The sequence below is a fragment of the Peromyscus californicus genome, unplaced genomic scaffold, assembly GCF_007827085.1.
Source record: "Peromyscus californicus insignis strain IS unplaced genomic scaffold, ASM782708v3 Scaffold_8__1_contigs__length_139910024, whole genome shotgun sequence".
Lineage (NCBI taxonomy): Eukaryota > Metazoa > Chordata > Mammalia > Rodentia > Cricetidae > Peromyscus > Peromyscus californicus.
Genome location: NW_026294606.1, coordinates 11,219,750 through 11,236,543, shown reverse-complemented (window position 1 = coordinate 11,236,543; position 16,794 = coordinate 11,219,750). Strand labels below are relative to the sequence as shown.

Here is a 16,794-nt window from a genome sequence, read left to right as displayed (position 1 = left end):
GGCCCTGGGGAAGTAGGCAGGGCCTGAAGGTTGTGTGGTCCTTCAGGAGCCAGAAGGTGAACAGCGGTAGGTGCATTATGGCTGTGGTAACCATCTCAGGTTCTTATATTTGTCCTCGAGTTTTATAATTAATAAAGAGTAAAGGAAATCCCTTCTGAGGAGTTTCTCAATCGGTTCTGGGTTTCTGGGATCTGCACTGTGACTTTGTACAAAGCATTCAAAATATTTCATGTTATGGAAAAGACCCAGAAAATATAAGATGAAACATAGGCACACAATATGCCAAAAGGATGAGCATTATCCCTAGTTTTGGTGATGGTATGGATCCTCCCCAATGTCTATCATTACTTTTATTTTTGTTTTTCTCCACATAGATGTATCTGTAAAGAATGCACTGTTTCATTCTGTAGAGTTCTACACTTCACATAGAAAGAGGAATGGTATAGAATCTGGGCCACTTCACTTTCCTTGACTCCATAGTGAGTACATCTGGCTATGCTGACTTCACCTTTCTGTGTCCCAGCAGGACACGGCACACTTGCTTCTTGGCTTAATGAGACGTTGTCTCCTGGTTTTGTTAGAACACAATGCAGAGGACTTGTCAGATATCCTGCAGTGTGATATCTACCAGACAGCTGCACTCAAACAAGGGCGAGTTATGTGGGAGTGTTTTTCAAGCTGACACTGGCCTATAGCTCAGCCATAGTTAGCGCTATAGTGGACTTACATCTACATGATTCCTTGATATCCACCCATTGTTTAAATTCTGGTTAATTACTAAATCAGAAATACATTCTCATTTTGGTTTAAGTGTTTTCCAAATTAAGACATGAAGATAACCTTTAGGTAGCCAGACTGTCAACAATAAAGTGAGCAAAATTGTTATTGAACTGAGAGACCCACTGCAAAGACTCCTTTGAGATATGCGTGAGGAGAGGTGGAGGAGAAGGTAGGGAAGGAGAGAAACCCGGGCTCTACAGTCACCCCCTCCCCCCAGATTGTTTCTTTGAAATACTGAAAACCATATACAGATGCTCCTCAACTCAAGAGGGGGTCACATGCCAAAAGCCCTCAAGGTATAAATTTTCTTATTTCAAAATGGAATGAACAGACCTATTGAGCATCACAGCTCAGCCCTGCCCAGCATGTGTCCAGAAGACTTAAATGAATTGCACTTAGACAAAGCCATGCCACACAAAACCTAATTTATAATTAAGTGCTCCGTGTTGTAATTTATTGAATATGGCACTGAAAGATAGGGAAGTGCCGATAGTTGTGGACTCACCTCATGGGAAAGCTGAAAATACGGCAGAGGACCATGGAAGCCAACCTCTTGTGTGCTCCTCTCAAGAGAGAACAAGTGTCTGGAGTAGAGAGAGGGTGACATGGACAGTGGAATCAGAGAGTAATCAAATGTTACTCGCTATGGAAAGGGTGAGCCAGAAGCCTGGATGTGGTGTCTATTTAAGCTGCAATGTGGAGGCCTGCACCTTTCCAGGAGCCCACAGGGGGCAGTGTAGAGCCTGAGTTGGCAGGGACCCTTTGGCTTTCCCTGCCCCTTCAGGGCATTGCTCCTGCACTCCCCTAGCAACCTCCTCCACTTTCTGGTCCCCACAGCCCCCTCCACCCCTCCCTTGTGTTGAACTCTGCTGTCACCATCTTCCCAATGCCAGATGCTGCAAGGCTCTCAGGCCTGGCTACACTCAGCAATGTGACTCTGAGCGTGAGGTCAGTGGTCCCAGATGCTGTGGCTTCTATATTGCCAGGCAATTCAGCTTCCCATTCAAGGTCCAGCAACCCAGTCACCTCTGAGTTCCCCACAAAAGCCTTGGAGGACACAGACAGGTTCTCTGCTTGTGCCTGAGTGAGGATCCTTACAGGAAAGCACACAACAATTACATGAACAAGGCCCTGCGGCAGCACTGCAGACCCGGCAGTTAAACTGCCAAAGAGCTGCAAACCATTCTGAAACTGCCTGATTGGATGCAGGCAACAGGTCCCAGGCATCATGTGATCCACTGGTAGCATGTGATTGGTTGAAGCATCATTGCTGTGATTGTTTGGATGAATGGCTACTTTGATAATTTTATACTGCAATATTAAACTCCTGGTTACACAGTAAGTCAGGTTACAGTTGATTGTGTGGTGGCCATGTGATACAAACTTTATCAGCCAAAAAACTGATAAAGGTACAGGCCAATCAAGTTATAAGCTTAAAGCCTCATTTTGGTCATTTCCTGAGAGACTGACACAAAGCGTGGGTGTGGCCAGAAGGGGGGCTGGGTAAGGGCTAATTGTTGGACATTCAAGTGAGGCTCTAGAACAGAGTAGAGGCCTGTGTGGGGCTGATGCACCAATACCCTGAGGTCGAGGCCCTTGGCCTCATTGCTCCTGTCTCCCTAAGACTATAGGACTTTCGCGCCCAGGTTATGGGCCGCCATGAGTGGTCCTATGTGGAGACAGTCTCTATCTAGGTCCTGTCTCCATTCCTTGGACAATGAAAGGCCTGCCCCGCCCCCCAGACTCCATGCCCTAGACAATGAAGACACAGGAATGCCGATTGCTTGGGAGCCTTCAGCTGGGAATGCATGGTGTCAGCTCCTAGGGGGGGAACCTGGCTTTCCTCTCTCCTATGGATCCTTTTGCACTGCGCCTCTAGCCCATCTCCATCCCTAAGTGTCAGATCTATCCAGGGACCCCCAGTGGCCACATCTGACAGGATCTCAGAAGCATTGCATACCAGGCAAACCTCAGGCACAACTCTCCAAGAACCAGAGAGGGCAACAGAAACCACGGGATGGAACACCCAGCCAACAACGACAAGAAGGGTATCGGCACCTAGAATTACAATTTTCCCGAACACAGATACCTAGATGCCAACATAAAAACACAATAACAGTGAAGAAAATATGTCTCCACTAGAGCCCATCAACTCTACTAAGGTAGGGCCTGAGAAATGCAATACAGCTGAAACACAAGACAAGGACTTCAAATAACTATAATGAATGTGTTCAAGGTCCTTACAGAGGAAACGAATGAATCCATTAATGAAATAAATGAAAACGCAAAACTGTGAAATGAAATGAAGAAAACAGTCCAAGACATGAAAGTAGAAATAGAATCAATAAAGAAAACCCAAACTGAAGAAAAACTGAAAATGAAAAGTTTAGGAACTCGAATAGGAACCTCAGAATTTAGCTCTACAGAAGGCACTAGAAGGAAATTTTCAACTTTGAAAGGTTAACCCTACCCAAGAAAACACAAGGAATAAATAATCTCAGAGCAACAAATCAAAAGAGGAGGGACAAAACTCCACACCACAAAAATTTAAAAAATGGGAATCAACAAACACTGCTCATTGATATCTCTCAATACCAATGATCTCAATTCCCCAATAAAAAGATACAGACTAACAGAATAGATGCTAAAACGTGATCTATTCTTCTGATGCATACAAGAAACACACCTCAACATCAAGGGTACACATTATCTCAGAGTAAAAGGTTGGAAGAAGATATTTCAAGCAAATGGACTTAAGAAGAAAGCTGGTGTGGCTATTTTAATATCTAACAAAATAGACTTCAAACCAAAATTAATCAAAAGAGATAGAGAAGGAAACTACATACTCATCAAAGGGAAAATCCACCAGGATGACATTTCAATTCTTAACGTCTCTACATCAAACACAAGGGCACCATGTTTTATAAAAGAAACACTACTACAGCTTAAATCACATATTGACACACACTGAGAGTGGGAGACTTCAATACCCCACTCTATCCACAGACCAGTCATGCAGACAAAAACTAAACAGAGAAATACTGGAGCTAAGAGACTGCTAATAGGTTGTAAACCAAATGGACCTAACAAATGTTTACAGAACATTTCACATAAACCAAACCAATGTACCTTCTCAGCATCTCATGGAGCTATCTCAAAAACTGACCACATACTTGGACACAAATCAAGTCTCAACAGATACAAGAAATTTGAAATAACTTCCTGTATCCTATCAGACCATGACAAATTAGCTGGATATCTAACAGAAAGCCTACAAACTCATGGAAACTGAACAGCTCTCTACTGAATAAAAAGTGTGTCAGGATAGAAATGAAGAAAGAAATTAAAGACTGTCTAGAACAATAAAAATGAATACACAGCATACTGAAACTTATGGGACACAATGAAAGTGGTACTAAGAGGAAAGTTCATAGCACTAAGTGCCTACATTAAAAAATGCAGAGATATCATACTATCAACTTAACAGCCTGCTTGAAGCTCTAGAACAAAAAGAAGGAAACACACCCAAGAGAAGTAGACATCAAGAAATAGTCAAACTGAGGACTGAAATCAATAAACTGGAAGCAAAGAGAACAGTACAAAGAACTGATTAAAAAAAAAAAGAGTTGGTTCTTTGAGAAAAATCAGTAAGATTGACAAATCCTTATCTAAATTGACTAAAAGACAGAGAGAGTATATCCAAATTAAGAAAATTATAAATGAAGAGGGGACATAGCAAAAAATAACCACCAAGGAAATATAGAGAATCAAAAGGACATACTTTAAAAACCTATAATCTACTAAGTTGAAAAAGCTAAGAGAAATGGATTATTTTCTTGATATATACCACCCACCAAAGTTAAATCAAGATCAGATAAACAATTTAAACAAACCTATAAACCCTAATGAAATAGAAGCAGTCATTAAAAGTCTCCCAAGCAAAAAAACCACAGGGCTAGATGGCTTTAGATGGTTTTAGTGCAGAATTCTATCAGACTTTTAAAGAAGAATTAATGCCAAAACTCCTCCTCAAATTATTGCACAAAATAGAAACAGAAGGAACATTGTTGGATTCATTTTATGAGGTCACAGTTACCCTAATACCCAAACCACATAGATGTAGCACGAATCTTAAAACTTCTTATTAACAAAATCAAACCTGAAGCCAGGTATTGGGGTGAACTCTGAAAGATCAGAGAAGCAGAACAAGCCACTGCTAACCTCACCTTGCCAATCCATTAGCTGGTCTTGTTTCCTCAGACTGGAAGCCTCTGAGTCCTTATCCAGAATGAATCTCAGCTGAACTGCTGCTCAAAAGCTTAAAAGCTTAACCAGCTCTAGTTCCTGGTCCTCATGCCTTATATACCTTTCTGCTTTCTGCCATCACTTCCTGGGATTAAAGGTTCACTTCCTGGGATTAAAGGCATGAGTCATCATGCCTGGCTGTTTCTAGTGTGGCCTTGAACTCACAGAGATCCAGACAGATTTCTGCCTCTGGAATGCTAGGATTAAAGGCGTGTGTGCCACCATTTTCTGGGCTCTATATCTAGTGGCTGTTCTGTTCTCTAACCCCAGATAAATTTATTAGGGTACACAATATTTTGGGGAACACAATATCACCACACATAAAGACTCAACAAAGAAAGAGAAATACATACCAATTTCCCTTATTAACATAGATGCAAAAATTCTCAATAAAATACTTTTGTAAACCAAATACAAGAAACTTCAAAAAGATTATCCACCATGATCAAGTAGACTTTATCCCAGAATGCAAGAATGGTTCACCATGTGTACATTGATAAATGTAATCCACCGTATATACAAACTGAAAGATAAAACCATATGATCATCTCATTAGATACAGAAAAGGGTTTTGACAAAGTCCAACATTCCTTCATGATAAAATTCCTGTAGAGACTAGGGATACAAAGGATACACCTTAAGATAATAGAGGTAATTTAAGCAAGCCCCCATAGTCAACACCAACCTAAATGCAAAGAACCTGAAATCATTTACACTAAGATCAGGAACAAAACAAGGTTGTCCACTCTGGCCATATCTATTCCTTATAATACTTTAAATCTTAGTGAGAGCATTAAGACAACTGTAGGAGATCAAGGGATACAAGTTAGAAAGAAAGAAGTCCATGTGTCTTTATTTGCACATGATACAATTGTATACATAAGTGACCCTAAAAATTCCACCAGGAAACTCCAACACCTGTTAAACACTTTCAGTAAAGTACCTGGATACAAAATGAACTCACAAAAATCAGTAAAAATAACAAAAGGACTGAGAAAGAAATCAGGGAAATAGTACTTCTTGCAATAGCCTCAAATAATATAAAATATCTTGGGGGTAACTCTACCAAGCAAGTCAAAGACTTGTATAATAAAAACTTTAATTATCTGAAGAAAGAAATTGAAGAAGAGACCGAAAGATGAAAAGATCTCACATACTCATTGACAGTAGGATTAATACATCAAAAAAAAAAAAAGACCGTTCTTTCCTAAACAATCTACCAATTCAATGAAATCCCCATCAAAATTCCAACACAATTCTTCTCAGATCTTGAAAGAACAATTTCCAGTTTCATATGGAAACAAACAAACAAACAAAACTCAGGATAGCTAAAACATTCCTTAATGATAAAAGAATGGCAGGAGTTTTCCCCATTCTCAGTCTCAAATTGTACTGCAGAGATATAGTAATAAAGACAGCATGATATTGGCACAAAAATAGACATGTTGATCAATGGAATAAAATTGAAGATTCACACATAAATCTATACACCTATGGACACCTGATTTTTATTTAAAAAAACAGAAATACACACTGAAAAAAGGACAGCATCTTCAACAAATGGCAATGCTTAAACTGGGTGGCAGCAGGTAGAATGATTATAGATTCACAACTATCACCCTGTACAAAACTCAACTCCAAGTGGATCAAAGACATCGACATAAGACCAGATACACTGAATCTGACTAAAGAAAAAGTGGGGGTAGTCTTGAACTCATTGGCACATGAAAAGACCTTTTGAACAGAACACTGTTAGTACAGGTTCTAAGAATAGTTAATAAAGGAGACTTCATGAAACTGAAAGGCTTCTGCATTGCAAAGGACACTGTTATTTGGACAAAGGAGCATGCTATAGAATGGGAAAATATTTTTACCAACTACACACCCAATAGAGGGCTAATATCCAAAATATAGAAATAACAAAAAAAGGCATCAAGAAAACTAATAACCCAATTAAAAAATAGGGTACAGATCTAATCAAACAAGGAAACACAAATAACTCAGAAGTACTTAAAGAAAATTCAACATCTCTAGTCATCAGGGAAAAGCAAATCAAAACTGCTTTGAGATTCCATCTTACACCAGTCAGAATGTCTAATACCAATAAAACAAGACAGCTCATGTCAGTGAGGATGTGGAATAAGAGAAACAATCATCCATTGTTGGTAAGTATAAACTTGTAAAGCCACTATGGAAATCAATGTGGTGGTTCCTCAGGAAGCTGGTAATAGATCTCCCACGAGATCCAGCTATACCACTCTTGGGCATATACCCAAAGGACTCTACATCCTACCACAGAGATACTTCAACATGCATGTTCATTGCTGCTTAACCCATAATAGCCAGAAATTAGAAACAGCCTAGATGTTTGTCAACCAGTAAATGGATAAAGAAAATGTACATTTACATAATGGAATATTATTCAGCCATTAAAAATTTTAATCATGAAATTTGCAAGTAAATGGATAGAGCTAGAAAAAAATCTTCCTGGCCAGGCAGTGGTGCATACCTTTAATCCCAGCACTCAGGAGGCAGAGGCAGGCAGATCTCTGTGAGTTCAAGGTCAGTTTGATCTAAAGAGTTAGTTACAGGACAGCTAGGGTTGTCACACATAGAAACCCTGTCTCAAAAAAAATCATCCTGAATGAGGTAACCCAGGCCCAGAAAGACAAATATGGTACATATTTGCTTTTTTGGATATTCCTTGTTAAGTCTTCAATAAGCAAGCTACAATCTATTTAAAGCACAGAGGTTAGATACAGAGTAAAGGATTAGAGGGGAGGGATGAGTCTCCCTAAGAAGGACAAATAGGATCAATAGCTATGGATGGATGGATGGATGGAGAAAGAGGAATGGGAGGATCAAATGGGGAGGAGAAAAGAGAGGGTTAGGAAGGGATTATGGGATCTCCCTGGATCCAAACCTACAATTTCCTGCTCTGACCTCTCTCATCTCTGCAGCTGATTACATTTTCTTCCTCAGACCCTGACTCTCTGTTGGCCTGACCTCTACAGCATTAGCCTCTTTCCTGCTGCTTGCGTGGGCTCATTATCTTATCAACACAGACTCTACTTGCATTTCTCTCAGCCCCCTTCTTTTAAAAATGTTTTACCTTTATCATCATCATTGTCGTCGTCATCGTCATTGTCATCATCACTAATTTATCTTACGTGTATGGGTATTGCATGTATGTCCGTGTACAAGTGCATCCCTGGTACCTATGGAAGCCAGAAGACAGCATTAAATACCCTGGGACTGGAATTACAGACAATTGTGAGCTGCCATGTGGGTGCTGGGAATTAAACTCGGTCCTCTGCAAGAGCAGCCAGGGCTCTTAACCTCTGAGCATCTCTCCAGCCCCTCAGCCCACTTCTGAAACCTCTTGAACTCTGCTATACTCTCTAGCTTGTATTTGTTCTGAAAATGGCATATATGAACACACAGACAAACATCCTGTGTGCTCTGTGATAGGAGAGCTATTATTAGCAATAAAGATTAGAATAAAAAGTCTAAACGTGCCTTGGTTTGATTACTAAAGTAGTCAAAATGCTGCCATTGAAACTGATGAACCTTGTGAACTTATTCTCAGTCTACTAAGTCTGACATTGTAGAAAGACAGGACCATGTTCATCTGTGCTTGTGGCATAGTGTGCTCACAACAGCAGACCACGTGAAAGCAAGGAACACTCAGCACAATAGAGTGCCTTTTTTTTTTCTAAACTGGAAGCCTGGGTGGGTGTCCCCGCAGGATACCTTTCTTGGTGTATCTAATTTTCAGAGGGGTAAGTACCAGTCTTTCCCATCTATCACTGGTGTCAGCATGCCCTAATCAAATGAGATATATAAGGCGGCTCACACAGCACCATCAGGCTGCATGGCAATAGACCTGCTTGCTCAGAATATTGCTAGTATCAAAAAGTACTATTTAAAAAATTTTAAACTTGGAGCAGGTCACAAGAGGGGCCCATTACAGACTGTGTGAGGCACAGTAGGGCTGTGTATTATGCTTTCCACGCTCAAATGTGTTTCTCACTTTCTAGATGGACCCCGGTTAACTAAATTTCTACTGGTAATTTTCCACCGAGCAGGCAAAGCATCCTGGGAAAATGGTGTCAGAGCATGTCACAGCTCTTCAGAAACCCCAGCAGCTCACACACACCCAGGTTCTCGGGGGACCCACAAGCCCCAGAGACCTGCTTCTCCATCAGCCCTCACTGCTTACTTTGCTCACTCTGGTTCACTCCCATCATGCATTGCCAACTCTCCTCACTTTCTTGGACACTCAAGGAAAGCTCCAACCGTGGTCTTTTCTACCACTGTTCCTTCTGCCTGCAAAGTCCATAGACACTGAGACACTTGAGGCAGGCAGTGTAAAAATGACAAGAAGATCCATTGCATATCTTCCAGGCTAGCCTAATTGTTTCCATCTGTCGGCTTTCTTCATCATATGTGCCTTATAATGTCTCTTAGTCACTGTTCTCTTGCTGTAAAGAGACACCATGACCAAGGCAACTCTTAGAAAAGAAAGCATTGAATTGGGAGTTTACTTACAGTTTCAGAGGGTTAGTTCATTATCGTCCAGAGTTATACAAGGGATTCTGCTGTGGGATGTTCTGTATGGCAAATGTGTTGCTAATTAGTCAATAAATAAAACACTGATTGGCCATTGGCTAGGCAGGAAGTGTAGGCGGGACAAGGAGGAGAATAAAGCTGGGAAGTGGAAGGCTGAGTCAGAGAGACACTGCCAGCCGCCATGATGAGAAACAGCATGTGAAGATGCCGGTAAGCCATGAGCCATGTGGCAAGGTATAGATTTATAGAAATGGATTAATTTAAGCTGTAAGAACAGTTAGCAAGAAGCCTGCCACGGCCATACAGTTTGTAACCAATATAAGTCTCTGTGTTTACTTGGTCGGGTCTGAGAGGCTGTGGGACTGGCAGGTGATAGAGATTTGTCCTGACTGTGGGCCAGGCAGGAAAACTCTACCTACAAATGGCGCCCAACATGGGGCAAGAGTTTCCACCTAAAAATTGAGAAAAAAGATTCTAAAACTGAGCTAAAAACAGTTCCTAATTATCTCTCTCAAATGAGCGGCAGCTGCCGGTTTGAGCTACTTGTGGGTTCCCAGTGTGTGTGCTCCACCTGCAGTATGGCGGGAATGAGGCCTCTGCAAGTGGCACATTAAGCTGCATGGTGGATTTAGACTTCGCTAGTACAAAAAAAAAAAAAAAAGAGGTTTCTGGGCTACACGCTGCTTGGATAAGAGCATAGACCCAGGATAGCTCCCAGAGCTGGTGGTAAAGGTAGCCATGTTGGGAAGCTGAGGTGGGCGGAGCCAGCAGCCACAGCTGCTGCAGCTTAAAGCAATAGATTCACAATAAGACAGATTCAGATGTTTACAATGTGTGTAAAATATACGTAGGCTTGAAAGAGACAAAAAAAGGTGATATATACAGTTATATAAAGAAATACATAGTTTTAAAAAATTAAGTCTTTAAAGAGACAGTAAAATTAATATAAAAAATAAGCCACGTGAAGATGAATATTACACAGAGAATCTGGATTGTGTTGTCTTTGGGATTTTTAACTGCAGAAAAACATTTGATAGTAAAAGATGTTGAGTTAAACCAATATGTATATTTTAAAGATACCATGACTTCAAAATTTGAATATAAGGATATGTTGCTTTGGAAAAGAGTCTCTTTTGTTCCCACAGAAAGCCAAAGGCTATGGATTTGTTCCAGATTAAGATACATCAGGTTTGACCAGCCAAGACCCCCTGAAAGGTCTCCGATGACTCCATGGCCCAGATGATCCAACATCCAGAATGGTTTGAAGGCATCTGGCTCAGACAATACAGCCTCATGGACTATTCTATGATCCTAAAATTTTCTTTGTGTCCCCATAAGATACAGCGTCCCCCTCCAGCAGGAAGTAGTAAGAGAAGCTACGCCCAAATTCCCAAATTATATGTAATTTTATTTTGTTAAGATTAAAACCTTCCTTTTTGAAAAAAAAATGGGGGAAGTGCTGTGGGATGTTCTGTATGGCAAATTTGTTGCTAATTAGTCAATAAATAAAACACTGATTGGCCATTGGCTAGGCAGGAAGTGTAGGCGGGACAAGGAGGAGAATAAAGCTGGGAAGTGGAAGGCTGAGTCAGAGAGACACTGCCAGCCGCCATGATCACAAACAGCATGTGAAGATGCCGGTAAGCCACGAGCCATGTGGCAAGGTATAGATTTATAGAAATGGATTAATTTAAGCTGTAAGAACAGTTAGCAAGAAGCCTGCCACGGCCATACAGTTTGTAACCAATATAAGTCTCTGTGTTTACTTGGTCGGGTCTGAGAGGCTGTGGGACTGGCAGGTGATAGAGATTTGTCCTGACTGTGGGCCAGGCAGGAAAACTCTACCTACAGGATTCTCAAACTGGAACAGCAAAATAGAAACAGTGCAACTGGAAAATGGAGAAAAGACATGCATAGACACTTCAGCGAAGAATCGATTTATTTGGGGGATAGAGAGATAGTTCAAGCAATTAAGAGCACTTGCTGTTCTTGCAGAAAACCCAAGTTCAGTTCCTGCAACCTCCCAGAGGCTGTGCCAGTGGTTCTGCATCTGCCCACCCCTTGGTCCCGGGATCAGAGACAGCGGGATCCCAGCTGCAGAGCCAGCAACATTGTGGTGCCCATCATGGATGAAGCCCCACCTGGGACTTGCACTTTGGGTAGTTCTTTTTTCCTCTATTGCTAGCTGGCTTGCTGTCCTGATTCCTATTGCAACTCGGTGTTGTGATATGCCCCCTTTGGCTGTTTTTTGATAAGTAGACCCCTCTTCTCAGTTTTCTGCTCCCCCACCCCGCAAGTGGTGAGTATTGGGGTGCCTGTCTCTCTCTCTCTCCCTATCTTTTCATTCCTTTCCCTGTCTGTTTTGTCTTTAGAGCACACGCTGTTAACTATTGACCTGCCCGGCTTCTGAAACTCACGGCCAGGCTTTTGTTTTTATAGGGGCTGTAAATCCAAACACCTCCCACAAAGGGTTGGGAATATTTGCTCAGTAGATTACTAGTAGACTCTTTTAGTTTGTTTGCCCTTGATTCTGTTTCTCTTGCTATGGGAACTTTCCTTCTGCTGCCAGAGACCCCCAGCTCAGAGCTCTTAAATCCTTACTTCAGACCAGGGAAATAAGAGTTAAAACTTTTCCATCTGGAAAAGTTTTGGGATGAGGCTTCTGTTATTGCACCTTGGATATGGCCTGAAAACATCTGGAATCCATCAGTATGGCTGCAAGTCCTCTTTTTAACTAGGAAATGGGAAGTACAGGAAGGAAAAACACCCCACACAGTCTTTGTAACAATACTTTTGGGAATCATAGTTTGTGCAAAATCAGGTTCTACAGAGGAAGACCTCCAGTTCTTTAGTGACAATTGTGAGGAACAAAAATCCTCCTCATGCTCCCTGACCTCCCCACTGCCTTACAAGGGCCATATCTCAGATGGGGAAGAGAACACAGCACAGTCAGACCCACCCCCCTCCAAGTAAATACACAGGAAATCCATCCTTAAGCATGATGAACTACGATGTACTGTTTATCCCTGAGGGGACTTAGTGGATACTTCTCCACCTTCTGCTCCCCATTGCCCTTCAGGGATAACTGAAACCACCAAGCATGACACTTCTCAGTTTAAATTCTCTGGTTATCACCCAAACAATCCTTTTGCATTTCCAGTTAGTGTTGGGGCCAATGCAGCTGCTCAGCCATAGGTTCCTACCCCTCTAGCCAATCTTTCCTTTATCCATTAGGCACCAATGAGTCAGGCCCTGACTCCCCATATTTTGAGCAAGTGCTGCAGCAATGGGCAGTGTATTTACAAACCTATTATGATTGTTACCATTTAATGAAAGCAGTACTTGAACCAGCTGCTTTTCTTAATTGGTGGGTGGCCTATAATGACCAAGCTGAAGAGCAGACACACCTAAATATTCAATACAATATTGCTATTTCTCTAGACATGCTGACCGGCTGGGGCCAATGTTTTGATCCCGTGACTCAAGCCCAAACTGGCCTGCATGACTATTTTCAGCAGGTCTCTGAAATTGCATTTAAAGACAATAAGTCCTTTTATGAGGATATAGTAACACGTGGCATGACAGGTCAATCTGGTAGAAATTCTAGCCTTCACCCCCAATTCTAAGGGCCACTGCTCCCCCCAACCCCACACAGATATAAATATTGCAAGGCCCATACCATTAAATTGGACATCACAGAAGCCTGTGTAGACAGATCAATGGCCTATTATAGAACCCAAACTACCAGAATTGAGAAAGTTAGTTGAAGAGAAATTGTTACTGGGCCTCTTTCATTTCTCCTACTGCTCTCTAGCATTGACTATTAAGCCTATGTTTGGCAATTGGCCACTATGTGGACCCATCACTTGCTTAGATATGAGAGCATTCCTATTTTTAAGGGGAGGAGGTTATTTTAATGAACCCTTTACTGCTAATGAACCATTTGAGTCCTCCATTTCCATTTAACAACAAAAGGATTTTATCTACAAGGGCACCCCCATCTGTGTAAAGACTCCCTTTTTTCTTTATATTAACCAATTCTTCACAGCCTGAGCTGAATTGCACCAAGACAATATGCTGGCTAAGTGCCTGCTGGAATGCAAATGAGGCCCTTCACACAGTGTTGGTATGTATTCCTCTTTTCATTTGGATACCACTAAATAATGTGACACACTATCATAGAATGGAATTGAAACAAACCAGAATAAAAAGAGACTTTGGAATAACAGCAGCCACAATGGCCATTATTCTGCTTGCTGTGGCAAATGGTACATAGCCTCCCTGGTTCAAATGGGAGTCACTGCCTCTACACTTAATATGGCCATAGAAGAATCAGCCTGAACCTTAAGCACTCAACAACTGATTAATTCCCATTTCCAGTCAGCTATACTCTATTTACAGCAACAACTAGATTTATTGGATGAAGAAATCCAGACATTAAGATGGCTGGTAAGAGGAAACTGTGATCCCCAATTTTTCTCCTTTTGTTTAACCCCTTACTCAGTCTCAAATATGACACAAGCCAGGAGTAAATTAAGGGAAATTATATTGGGATTGTGGAGCAAAGAGTTCTTAAACCTTTCAGTACAATTCTCTAATGAAATCTTAAACTTGAACTCCACACATGTGAAACCACTGGAGGTGTCTACAACATTCTTTGCTCAAATTTGGGATCACATAAAATCAATTCTAGACCCTTCAATAACTATAGCATGGGGAAATGATAGGGGACACGATACTCATAATAATTTTGTAGCTTAAGTGTTTCCTACAGCATGTTTCCTGGCAGCACTGCATCAAAAAAAAATGACCTGCAACTGCTAATGGCTCTGGAACACCCTGATCATCACCCCCCTCAGGAAGTAATAAGAGCCTATCTCACAGAAATTCGGGTTGCCGCTGTCTGATGCCTCTGTCTAATGCTCTTGCAACCTAGGTGCTTTCCAGGGGAACCACTTTCCGAGGGCTGGTTGTCAGAGACGGGTAAGAGCCTGTCAGGCAGGCCAACCTAGGACAGGCACAGTCACAATGTTGGGGGACCCCTGAGGTGGGGACAACAAGATTAGAGCAAAGGACTCTAACTCCCACTAATGGCCACAAAATAAAATAAAAAGGGTAATATGAGGTGGGTAAGGCCAAAAGCAATGGGCCATACCTTAAGCAAACAAAGAGCTCTGACATGCACAGTAGTATCCTGACCCATGGGACCCTGAAACCAGACCCTCAAGATGACAACTGCTGACATAAGACCCAGAGCCAACGAGGAAACACCACAGCAGTGAGAAGTAGAGCCTGCCAAAAAGTACACAGATAAATACCTCAATCCTTCATTTAATAAATGAGATTGCCTGCAACCTCCCAGAGCCTGTGCCCTTGGTTCTGTGTCTGCCCACCCCCTGACCCCAGGATCAGAGACAGTGAGATCCCAGCTGCAGAGCCAGCAACAAGTTCCTAGCATCCACATAGCATAACCATATGGAAATCCAGTTCCAGGGAATACAGCACCCTCTTCTGGCCTCCACAGGTACCAGGCATATGTGGGGAATATACATACATGCAGACAAACCACCAATACACATAAATAAATCTTTAAAAAAGGAAAAAAAAACCAATTCTTTATTTGATGTCAAATAAACATACAAAGAAGTTTCAGTGTCACTTTCTAGTTAAAAACTAACAAATTAAACCAAAATGAGACACAAGTACACACTTGTAAGAATGGTCAAAGTTTTTTAAAAAATGACATGTGAGACAAATTGCTAAACAGTCTGATTAATTAAAAAAAAAAAACCAGAGCCAGATATTGGGGTGAAAACCTGATAGGTCAGAGGAATAGGAAAAGCCACAAGCCAACCTCACCTCATTGACACCTCATTCTCCAAAGGGACCTACTCTTCCTGTATACCCACACCTATATGCCTTTCTGTTCTGCCATCTCATTCCCTCTCTCCACCCAGCTACATCATTTCCTCTTCCTGCGCAACTCTGTCACTTCCTGTCTCTCTGTATGATCAACTGTCTTCACCTTCCTGGTCTAGAAACTACTGACATGCTTGAGGAGCCGATGCCCAACTCCCGGCCCCGCCCTCAAGGTTTTGTGACGTCACTAGTCCGCGCCGCGCACTATGACCTGCCTGCCGGAAGCCGGGTGGCTGACCATGGCGACAGTGGCGGAGCAGTGGGTGCTGGTGGAGATGGTGCAGGCGCTGTATGAGGTACGTCCATTGCCGGAGCCTCCCGTGAGCCCCCGGGCAGGGCCTAGCGACGGGACCTGGCTCCGCGGTGCTTCCTATTTCCGGGGCGCACAGGGGACGGAGCCTCGGCTGTCCTGGCCTCCTGGAGTCAGGCAGGACTCCGGAAAGCAGCACTTGGGAGGGGTGCCGAGGACACGCAAGTCCTCAAAGCCACAGTTGGAACTGATGGCGAGACCGGGTTTGTGGGAGTGGGCGTTTATAGGTGGGACGAATGCCTTTTCATAAATAGTAAACTTTGCCCGTGGAGGGGGAGAGTGGTTTAGAAAAACAGAATAATTGGGAATTTATGAAAATTGAGTAGCCACTCTTATGCCCACAATTTCTGTTATAAACGTGTAACGTTTTGAAGGATTTTTAAAGAATAGTTGAAGGGTTAGGTTTTTTGGTTTTTTTGTTTTGTTTTGTTTTTTTAAGAAAATATGAAATCCAAATGCCAGTGTTGGGAGAATGCTAGTTTGTTGAACAACTGATCTTCCCTGCCATGTCCTACAGAACTTATGTGTCTTCTATCTGAAGGCTTCTTCAATATGACAGTCACTAATGCCATGTGATAATAGGCACTGGCAATGAATTGTAACTGTATTTTAATGTTGTTAATATTCTGACCCTCCCCTTTAAAACCCACCCCTTGACGCCGCCCTGCCCCCTGATGTAAAAGCCTCATTCTAAGGAAAAAACTCCTCCTCTTCCTTCTCTGACGCCAAGTGTACACACTTCTCTCTCTCTCTTTTCTGTTTATCTCCTATTATAATAAACCATTTCCGCACATATGCAGCACCTGGGTGTGGATGACTTTCCACATGCTACCACCCCTGCTGCATCTGACCAGCATGTTTTCCTGCATGTGCAGGACACCCTAGGGGGTGCCCCTACAATAATTCAT

The 16,794-nt window shown here is 42.2% G+C and overlaps 1 long non-coding RNA gene across 1 annotated transcript; it reads right to left on the bottom strand.

Annotated features, from left to right (window-relative positions):
* Positions 1 to 1,370: 1,370 nt before the first annotated feature.
* LOC128102907 (uncharacterized) lies at positions 1,371 to 15,866 on the bottom strand. Its single transcript, XR_008215591.1, has 3 exons — positions 15,517 to 15,866; positions 8,198 to 8,303; positions 1,371 to 5,608 (listed from the first exon to the last, which is right to left on the bottom strand). It is a non-coding gene; the product is annotated as an uncharacterized LOC128102907 (long non-coding RNA).
* Between the last annotated feature and the right edge of the window lie 928 nt (positions 15,867 to 16,794).